Genomic DNA, 11,416 nt, shown 5'->3' on the forward strand with positions numbered 1-11,416 from the left:
TGGAAGCTCCCAGATAAGATTGCACTTGTGCCGGACACAGGTGAGATTTTTGTGCAATTATTGTAAAACCCAACTAGTGAAGTAGATGTACAGTTGTCCGATTGTGTAGTGTCCTTGGTGAGAGAGAGGATGATCTGGGTGTCGTGGGCGTAGGATACTATACTGAGTCCGTGCTGTTTGACGATGGTGACAAGGAGGGCCATGTAGATGTTGAAGAGCGTGTGGCAGAGCGACGATCCTTGTGGTACTCCACAGTTGATTTCTGTGAGTTTGGAGCGGAAGGGTGGCGGTCTGATTCTTTGGGTTCTGCCGGTGAGAAAGGAGCAGATCCAGTCAAGGGTGGTTCCCTGTATGCCGGCGTCGTGGAGTCTGCCGGTGAGTGTGCGGTGGGAGACGGTGTTGAATGCTGCAGAGAGATCGAGTAGGATCAGAGCTGCAGTGTGCCCTTGGTCGAGCAGGGTGTGGATGTTGTCTATGGCAGCGAGGAGAGCGGTCTCGGTGCTGTGGTTGCTGCGGAATCTGGTTTGGGAGGGGTCGAGATGGAGTTTTCTTCGATGAATTTTGTTAGCTGGGCATGGACGATCTTCTCTGTGACTTTGGTCACGAAAGGGAGGAGGGAGATGGGTCGGTAGTTCTTGAGGATGGTGGGGGCGCTGAGGGATTCTTGAGCAGGGGTCTGCCTTTGGAATTGTTTCCTCTATATCCTCCTCTGTAGAAACCTCCAGAGGAAAAGGATTGGATGTTACCTTTGTAGGAGGAAGCATTTGAGCCTGAGGATGTTGTTTTGGACCCTGCTATGTAAAATGAGCAGTGAAAGGAGCCCCTATTGGATGGGGACTGGAGTGCTCCAATGGATTTTGCTACTTCAGTGTCCTTGTTCTTCTTTTCCAAGGCTTGGTCAACTAAAGGACCAAACAGGTGTTCTTTGTCAAAGGGAGTGTTCAAAATGGGCTGTTGAACCTCAGGCTTAAACTCTGAGATCCTAAGCCATGCACGCCTTCTAAGGAGAATGCGGGTATTGATCTCCTGAGCTGAGATCCTAAGCCATGCACGCCTTCTGAGGAGAATGCTGGAATTGATCTCCCGAGCTGAGATCCTAAGCCATGCACGCCTTCTAAGGAGAATGCTGGTATTGATCTCCCGAGCTGAGATCCTAAGCCATGCACGCCTTCTAAGGAGAATGCTGGTATTGATCTCCCGAGCTGAGATCCTAAGCCATGCACGCCTTCAGAGGAGAATGCTGGAAATGATCTCCCTAGCTGAGACCCTAAGCCATGCACGCCTTCTGAGGAGAATGCTAGTATTGATCTCCCGAGCTGAGACCCTAAGCCATGCACGCCTTCTAAGGAGAATGCTGGTATTGATCTCCCTAGCTGAGATCCTAAGCCATGCACGCCTTCTAAGGAGAATGCTGGTATTGATCTCCCGAGCTGAGATCCTAAGCCATTCACGCCTTCTATGGAGAATGCTGGTATTGATCTCCCGAGATGAGATCCTAAGCCATGCATGCCTTCTGAGGAGAATGCTGGTATTGATCTCCCGAGCTGAGATCCTAAGCCATGCATGCCTTCTGAGGAGAATGCTGGTATTGATCTCCCGAGCTGAGATCCTAAGCCATGCACGCCTTCAGAGGAGAATGCTGGAATTGATCTCCCGAGCTGAAACCCTAAGCCATGCACGCCTTCTGAGCAGAATGCTGGAATTGATCTCCCGAGCTGAGATCCTAAGCCATGCACGCCTTCTAAGGAGAATGCTGGTATTGATCTCCCGAGCTGAGACCCTAAGCCATGCACGCCTTCTGGGGAGAATGATGGTATTGATCTCCCGAGCTGAGATCCTAAGCCATGCACGCCTTCTGAGGAGAATGCTGGTATTGATCTCCCGAGCTGAAATCCTAAGCCATGCACGCCTTCTAAGGAGAATGCTGGTATTGATCTCCCGAGCTGAGACCCTAAGCCATGCACGCCTTCTAAGGAGAATGCTGGTATTGATCTCCCGACCTGAGAACCTAAGCCATGCACGCCTTCTAAGGAGAATGCTGGTATCGATCTCCCGAGCTGAGATCCTAAGCCATGCATGCCTTCTAAGGAGAATGCTGGTATTGATCTCCCGAGCTGAGATCCTAAGCCATGCACGCCTTCTAAGGAGAATGCTGGTATTGATCTCCTGAGCTGAGACCCTAAGCCATGCACGCCTTCTAAGGAGAATGCTGGAATTGATCTCCCTAGCTGAGATCCTAAGCCATGCACGCCTTCTAAGGAGAGTGCTGGTATTGATCTCCCGAGCTGAGATCCTAAGCCATGCACGCCTTCTGAGGAGAATGCTTGAATTGATCTCCCGAGCTGAGATCCTAAGCCATGCACGCCTTCTAAGGAGAATGCTGGTATTGATCTCCCTAGCTGAGATCCTAAGCCATGCACGCCTTCTGAGGAGAATGCTGGTATTGATCTCCCGAGCTGAGATCCTAAGCCATGCATGCATTCTGAGGAGAATGCTGGTATTGATCTCCCTAGCTGAGACCCTAAGCCATGCACGCCTTCTAAGGAGAATGCTGGAATTGATCTCCCGAGCTGAGATCCTAAGCCATGCACGCCTTCTGAGGAGAATGCTGGTATTGATCTCCCGAGCTGAGATCCTAAGCCATGCACGCCTTCTGAGCAGAATGCTTGAATTGATCTCCCGAGCTGAGATCCTAAGCCATGCACGCCTTCTAAGGAGAATGCTGGTATTGATCTCCCTAGCTGAGATCCTAAGCCATGCACGCCTTCTGAGGAGAATGCTGGTATTGATCTCCCGAGCTGAGATCCTAAGCCATGCACGCCTTCTAAGGAGAATGCTCGTATTGATCTCCCGAGCTGAGATCCTAAGCCATGCACGCCTTCAGAGGAGAATGCTGGAATTGATCTCCCGAGCTGAGATCCTAAGCCATGCACGCCTTCTAAGGAGAATGCTGGTATTGATCTCCCTAGCTGAGACCCTAAGCCAGGCACGCCTTCTAAGGAGAATGCTGGAATTTATCTCCCGAGCTGAGATCCTAAGCCATGCACGCCTTCTGAGGAGAATGCTGGTATTGATCTCCCGAGCTGAGATCCTAAGTCATGCACGCCTTCAGAGGAGAATGCTGGAATTGATCTCCCGAGCTGAGATCCTAAGCCACGCACGCCTTCTAAGGAGAATGCTGGTATTGATCTCCCGAGCTGAGATCCTAACCCATGCACGCCTTCAGAGGAGAATGCTGGTATTGATCTCCCGAGCTGAGATGATAAGCCATGCACGCCTTCTAAGGAGAAGGCTGGTATTGATCTCCCGAGCTGAGATCCTAAGCCATACACGCCTTCTAAGGAGAATGCTGGAATTGATCTCCCGAGCTGAGATCCTAAGCCATGCACGCCTTCTAAGGAGAATGCTGGAATTGATCTCCCGAGCTGAGATCCTAAGCCATGCACGCCTTCTCAGGAGAATGCTGGAATTGATCTCCCGAGCTGAGATCCTAAGCCATGCAGGAGAATGCTGGTAATTCTCCTGAATTGATCTCCCGAGCTGAGATCCTAAGCCATGCACGCCTTCTGAGGAAAATGCTGGTATTGATCTCCCTAGCTGAGACCCTAAGCCATGCACGCCTTCTATGGAGAATGCTGGAATTGATCTCCCGAGCTGAGATCCTAAGCCATGCACGCCTTCTGAGGAGAATGCTGGGATTGATCTCCCGAGCTGAGACCCTAAGCCATGCATGCCTTCTAAGGAGAATGCTGGTATTGATCTCCCAAGCTGAGATCCTAAGCAATGCACGCCTTCTGAGGAGAATGCTGGAATTGATCTCCCGAGCTGAGACCCTAAGCCATGCACGCCTTCTGAGCAGAATGCTGGTATTGATCTCCCGAGCTGAGATCCTAGGCCATGCACGTCTTCAGAAGAGAATGCTGGTATTGATCTCCCGAGCTGAGATCCTAGGCCATGCACGCCTTCTAAGGAGATATTGATCTCCCTAGCTGCGGTGTCTGCTGCGTCTAAAGCACATCTCATTGAGGAGTTAGAAATGAGTTTCCCCTCTTCAACTAACTGCTGTGCTTTAGTTTTGTGTGAGTCTGGGAGATATTGGAGCAGTTGCTCCATCTCATCCCAGTGTGCCCTGTTGTACCTAGCTAGTAGGCCCTGTGTGTTTGCGATGCGTCAATGGTTAGCGGCTTGAACAGCTACTCATTTCCCAGAGGCATCTGTAAGTTTGGATTCTTTATCTGGGGGAGGTGCATCCCCACAGGTTTGCGAGTTAGCTCTTTTGCAAGCGTTGTAGAGAGTCAAGAGGTAATTGTCCCTTAATAAACACAGGCTCTGATGGTGAGAGTTGATATTTTTTATCTACCCTTGGAGTTATAATACATGCTCTGACAGGGTCTTTAAAGATATCATCTGCATGCCTCATCATGCCTTCAAGCATTGGGAGTGTTTGACTTGACCTGTGCGTAGACTCAAGTGTTTCAAATAGGAAGTCCTCCTCTAATGTCTCTTTATGTGATGGTACCCCCATGATACTCTGCTGCTCTGGCAATGAGCTGTTCATAAGCCATATTATCATCTGGTGGTGATGGCTTTGCTGGGTAACGGTCTGGCTCATTGTCTACTGGAGGCCAATGGTGTAATCATTCCATGGGTCTGCAGGCAAATGAGTATCATCATCACCTTGTCCACATCTGGATCTGGATGTGGAGATCCCTGAGGTGTTATGTGTAAGGGCTCTTCAATTATTAACTGTGGAGAAGAAGGTAGCGACGGGGAGGGTTGTGGGGAAGGATTAACATGGTTAGTAGCCATGTCCTTCTTCTTTTAGGGAATCTTATCAGAAGTGTCCTCTCCAGGATGCTTGTGTTTCACTGGATTTATGTCCAGTATCAGGATTAATTAAAATGTTCTTTTGTTTGGGATCCAATTTGGCCTTAAGAACATCTAAAATTGGTTATGGAGGCTCGAGAACATTGTCCTCGGATTTCGGCTAGTCTATAGAATGTTTTGCCTCAGAAGCGAGATGGTGTTTCGAAGCGGAGGGTTTCGGCTCCTAACCAGATTTGTCCTGGAGCCTGATGATTTCGGATCCGAAGGTAATTCCTTCTGACTCAATCCGGAGCTGGAAGGCTTGACGGTTTGTTTTGGTGCCGAGCCGAGGGATGTGACGTTGGAAACATTGTCTCGGTGCCGACTTTGGCCAGAAGGCAGAGGTGGTGCTGTAGCCTTATGAGTTTTAGAAGAGGATTTAGGGGGCAAGGGGTCTTCGGTACTCACGGCACCATGTCCCGAAGGCACATCTTGGGACTCCAGATAGATTTCGAGCTTGGAATCGGACTCTGGAATCGCCTCTTCTTCAACGGAGGACGCTTCTATCTCTTCTAGGTCAGATTCTTCCGCAAAGATATCCAGAGTGTTTTGAATGCTTTGGCTCTGCCTCTCTCGTCATCGAGCCTGATGATCGGGTAGAGTCCTATTGGACTAAAAGAACTTACAAGCGTCACAGTCTTCCTCCTTGTCCTCCGGAGAGAGACATAAGTTACAAACTTGATGTAGGCCAGTGCGAGGGTACTTGGCGTGGTACCAAGGAAAGAAATGGAATGGAGTCCGTTCCATTTGTAGAAGGCTGGCCCTACGTAGCCCAACGGTTGCCCACAAGGATTTCTATCAATAATGGAGAGTTTGTCCATCAATCTGAAATGCGGAGAACAAAGAAATGCATACTGAAACAATACTGTTGAGGGTAGAGTGTATTGCTGCGCACCGAGGGGAACCCGAGGAACGGTTTCGGAGCGCAGCAATACACATCCGAACCCGTTGGGGGTAAAAAACAATCTAACAATGGAGTCAATGACCATGTGCACTATCACTGAAAGGAGGAGTCACCTTACCTCGTGACTGGAAAGACTTCTTCAAAGAAAAACAACTTGCAAACATCCGGAACCAACACAAGATGACAGAAGTATGCAAAGCATGTGCATCTACAGCACACATGCCTCAAACATAGGATTAATGGTCCCAAATCCCTGCAGTGGTATCTAGTCATGTTGTGGCTGAGTGTGCCATGTGATGTGGCAGGCTATAGTGCTTGGTGTGATTTAGTCATTTTTGACAAGATGGAGTGCTGAATGGTTAGGCAATTTTTGATTTTCTTTGTTTTTGGGATCGTGTGATATAGTGCGATACCTACCGTATGATGTAAGTAAATAAATTACATTGCTATTATACGGGAAGGATGTGGGGGTGAGTGTATTTAGAGCCGAAGCCTTGCTGATTATATGCAGAATAACAGGTCTGGGAGGTCACTACTGACTAGGGCAGGTTAGCGGCTGCACAGGCCTTGGGCATTGATCCTATTGAGGATAATATGTGACGGGCCACTGGTGACTGGAGCTGGCTAGCAACAGCGCTAGCCTCTGGTATTCATTACAAGCAGGAATTGAGAAAGCATAACTGGATATACTGGTTTCTTTAATACCGATAATTGGTTACACATGAATGCCTCAATGTGCATTGATATATTACAGAACCAAATTACAATATTCTTATATTAATTTGTTGTGACTGTTCGCCTTAATATGCCTGCAAAGTTACATGATTCTATTAGGGCCCAGAACCATTTTATTTAGTGATGTTCATCTGCACACTTTCCTGCATCTTGTAGTAAATTGAATATTGACAAACAGAAGTGTTATTTCCAGAAACAGTGAATTCTGCAGCTTGTCTGTGTATCTTTTATCTGCACCTCACGGACTCCTCACATTCCTCTCGAGAGAAGATCCTGCCTCCTACTCATTAGTGTTGTTTCAGTAACTGTTTCTATCACGTGTTCATGTTTCATTGACTTGTATTAGGAGAAAAGTGCATAAAAATACATTGTGTAGCGTTAGCATGATATACTCCAACTTGCTTTAGGGTGGATGCTCTCGTCCATTGCAAAGACAATTGTCACTTGTTAGTTTGCTTGGCCTTTTGCTATTTTTGCATTAAATGTATGATAGATTTGTTGGCCTCCCGGTGTGTTGCGTTTTATTTTACATAGCACAAGAGATGACGAGGAAAATACAGTCCAGTATACACATTCTTCATATAAATCAACTCACAGTATACTGGTCTGGAGGTTCAGTCCCACAGACATTATCTCTAACTGAATGCAGGCACGCTAGAAGCATGTGCTTTTCAAACCAGTTGCCCTCTGATGCGGCGTCCTCGCTATTGGATAAGTCAATATGTCCTGAATTTTAGGAGGGTTACCGTATCTAGTGCACTCTGTTAGGCAGTGCTCACCTGTGGTTGTAAGAAGTTAATAGGCACCTTATCACGTATGCACGGTGCAGGGCTTTGAGTTACAGAGCTCCTCACGCTGTGGAGAAGATTAGGTCACATTTACCCATTTTCCCATATTTGGTCCTGATAAAATGTCAACAGATTGCTCCATGACTACACAAGGCATGAAAAAAGTTGACATGAAGTATAGACCCCAGCTTACCAGCAGGTCCATAGGTGATCGACATTTTCACACAGTGATAGGGGGCATTAGTTCCTCAGTTTCTCTGCCACTGTTTTTAATCTCAACATGGACCAGGAAGATCACATGAACTATATTGCGGCAACTGGTCGATAGCTGATCTTATATTCAGACTTCACCAATCTCACATCTTATGACACAACATCCTCTGACCTACTATGCTTATCCGGCGTACTTCTTAACCCCTTCCATGCTCATGACGAGCTCAGCTGGTCATGCAGTACACTGCTTGTGTGCTCATGACGAGCTGAGCTCGTCATGAACAATGGGATTCAAGGATGTTCAGCACTAGGAAGGAATTGCTGTAGCATTGATAGTGTTAGAAGATCTCCGACAAAATCCCCTCTTGTGGTACCCGCCCGGCATTGTAGCGCCGACCTGGTGAAGAGCATAGCCCAATGATGAAGCATGTCACCTTCAGGTAAGTGACCGCAACTTGTCTTAAAAGCACATGCTTCCTAGGGTATCTGCGTTCAGTTACAGAGGATCTGGCGATTATCTCCGACTGGATGAAGGCTAATTGCCTTCAACTAAATGCCAGCAAGTCCGAGATTCTTCTCTTTGGGAAGGACCAGGAGCTTTGGTCCACGCAGTGCTGGCCTGAACATCTGAAACCTGCCCCGCTTCTGAAGGAGACGGTAAAGAACCGGGTGTTTGGTTCGACTCCGGTCTAACATTCGAGAAGCAGACCAGAGCTGTTGCTGCTGTTTGCTTTGGCCTTCTGAGAGGATTGAGGCCTTTGCTTGGTCTCTTTCCGCCCAGCGTTCGCCAAACCATCATGCAAGCCTCCATTCTTGCGAGGCTTGACTATGGCAATGCCCTATACTTAGGGGCCAATAACGCCTGCCGAGGGTTCAAAACGCGGCAGCCCGCATGTTAGTGGGACTTCCAAGATCCCAATCTGTTGCATGAGTGCTTCTGAAACTGCATTGGTTGCCGATCGAAGCTCGTATTCAGTTCAAGGTGCTGTGCACTGCGCACAAAATCCTGAAACAGCAAGCCCCTACTGGGCTATCTGGCCTGCTGAAGTACTATTTGCCCAGGGGCACCTTGTGCTCCGTACACCACAGTTTGGTCTGTGTCCCTCGAGTGAGGAGGGCAAGGACGGGGGGTCGCTCTTTCTGTTTCATGGCAGCCAAGCTTTGGAATTCTCTGCCAGTTAGCATTCGATTGACCACCAATCTTTTGCCATTTCGGAAATCATTAAAAACATGGTTGTTCCCCACTCTGTAATCTCCCGTGTTTGTAAGCCCCCCTGTTCTCGCTTCCGGTTCTGGTTGCGCTGGGACGCCTCGTCGCTGGGGCAGCCATGCGCATTATAAATCTTGTATAATTAAATAAATAACTAAATAATGTCTTTGGGACTGAACCTCCGGAACAGTATAACTGTGTTTTATTTTAACAAATGTACATAGCAGATATTGACCCTTGCTTGTTTCACAAAAATGATCGGATACCTGCCTCGGAGCGCACTTCTTAAAGACGAGTATGGGGTTTTCATGTTGCTGCTACAAGCTCCTTACCTGTGTGAGTTATCGGGAATGATGCAGGGGCAGACCCAAACCAGCCACATGTGGAGATCAATGACAAATACCGAAGAATTAACAGAGCTTCCAAGCTGGTGACCATTACTTAATTGACCTTGAAAATAAAAGACACGTTTTTAGTATATCTGATGACTCATGACCATAAAAAACAAAGGTTATAAATTCAATATTGTGTCAAATACTTAAAAAATGGAACTGGATGTGCTGAATCGGATGTTGCTCCAGGTCATGCGTGACACCTTCCACCACTATTGCTTACGGGACTTGTAGTTTTGCTTTTCTCATTAAAAGGATTGTCTTTAAAGTCCCATTGTTCTAAGCGATGTTGGTCAAAATCAGAGGCCTGAGTGAGGGTGAAGCATGACACTGCTCTGCTTAGCAGTGAGATGAATGACAGTTCCACAGCCCTTCCATTCTTTGACGACAAAGAAAGTTTTATTGCAGCTTGTGTCACTGAAGAGATAAAACCCCTGGGCGTGTTTAATTAACTACTGACAAACATGAACAATCAAGAACATGAGTTTCTGGAAAACTATCAAGCACCCAATCAGAATCAGCCGCCCTTGACACCCAGGAATTCTTGAGGTTTTGGAGAGGATGAATTGCACGTGGTATAAGAGGAACACTACATCGACTCAAAGCTCATTTCTCAGGGATGTACTGAACTGCCAGGCTTATGGCACACTTAGCCAGCTCTTCACCTCCTCCTCCTCAAACTATTGACCAGCTATCAGGGCAAATGAGTCTGCAGCAAAGCATCGCTGGATTGGTTCCACACCGGACCAGGCAAGGTGGTCAACTCCATACTCCTCCAAGTCAGCAAGCACTCTGGTCGAGCCAGTCCACACCCACATGAATGTTCCCCATCAAAACTATTTTAATGGTACAAAGTTATGTTTCTGCCAAATGATTAAGTCAAAAATTGAAAGGTTTTACTATGAAGTGCTGAAAGAGAAATCATGAAGTTTTTCAATATTTCAGAATCTGCCACAGTACACAGGAGCATTATTTCTCTACAGCAGCAAATCATGTATGTGCGCCCTGTAGAAAGCACGTTTGAATAAAACATGGAATGCATTGCAGCCAAAAATCCATGCAACAACATAGAGTGCAAGATAACTTGTCTTATTATTCCAGCAGAACGAAATGCCATTCCGAATGTGTACATTATTTTAAAAACAAATACAGAGAAATATATGGTCAGTGTTGTTCTTCTGCCTGTTAAAAGACAATCTCCATTAATGTGTCAGGAATTAAAACACTATGAGAAACCCTACTCTATGGCAGGGGGCTGCCTGCCACTATATTGCAGATTACTTCCAACATAATCTGATTTATACATACATACTCCAGGGTGCTGCCAGCTATCGGGTCTGCACACAGCAGACTGGAGCCACTCAGGAAGGAGGTAAGCTCTACATTTCATCTTAAGCCCTTAGGTTACATTCACAGCCTGATGGGTCCGTAGAACTTTATCTTAGCTCTAACTGCGCAGAGCAGATGGACTTAACCCAACATAGTCTGTGTTGTGTGATGCCTGGCATCTTATTATCGTTGGCGGGAGGATGAAGCTCTGATAGGAGCTGCTACAAGAAGAACAGAGAAACAGGACCACAGATCGCCACAGAGCGACAACAGCCCAGTTGCTGAAGAAAGAACTCTGGAACAGCAAACCTCCTACAACCTGGAGATTTTCCAGGATAAGCAAATAATGGTAATGAAATGCAAACTGCAGCATTAAGATCACACACTACAACATCTTTCCCTTTAAACCAAAGGTAACAGCCTACAAGAAAAAAACTAAACAAAAAGCAACAAAACTAGAAAATGCATTTCAAAATGATGCAAAAGAGAAACAGTTAATACAAATGAACAATATTGAACGTTGTTGGTACCTTAGTAATGTGCTTACTTCTTGGCTTCACTCCATCTGCAGCAATAACGCTCTGAAAGAAGAAATTACTGCTGTGAGTCTCAAGAGTCTACAGTATTACTGGTCTTAGTCACGAAGACTGCGGTGTCGGAAGATAACTTTCTCTTATTTGGCTTTACTGTTCCACCAGTCACGCCATCACTTTTAGCAGACACGCTACTGTCAGCAGCATCATAACTGCAGACAGATCAGCAAAGCGGATATCACCACTCACATTGGGTGAACAGACTCGTCTCTGCTACATACATCCACTCTGTTCTCAAATTTGCTTGGGGCTGCCAAAATGCAAAGAGCTGCAATATATTCGCCACACTTTCCTGACTACCTTGTTTTAAAAAGTTGTGACATTCAAGCGTGATTCTTGGTTCGTCTGCAAGATGAAGTTTTGAGGTCTCGACTATTCTATCCCGC

The 11,416-nt window shown here is 46.8% G+C and overlaps 1 protein-coding gene across 1 annotated transcript in view; it reads right to left on the reverse strand.

The window, feature by feature from the left end:
- LOC144806516 (uncharacterized) overlaps positions 1 to 11,159 on the reverse strand; it is a 52,416-nt gene extending 41,257 nt beyond the window's left edge. The window contains exons 1-2 of the mRNA XM_078672859.1: positions 10,968 to 11,159; positions 9,049 to 9,166 (exon numbers count right to left, since the gene is read on the reverse strand). The gene's annotated coding sequence lies outside the window, so the exon portion shown is untranslated. The remainder of the gene's footprint in view (positions 1 to 9,048; positions 9,167 to 10,967) is intronic.
- Between the last annotated feature and the right edge of the window lie 257 nt (positions 11,160 to 11,416).

This window comes from Lissotriton helveticus, assembly GCF_964261635.1.
Source record: "Lissotriton helveticus chromosome 1_1 unlocalized genomic scaffold, aLisHel1.1 SUPER_1_unloc_8, whole genome shotgun sequence".
NCBI lineage: Eukaryota > Metazoa > Chordata > Amphibia > Caudata > Salamandridae > Lissotriton > Lissotriton helveticus.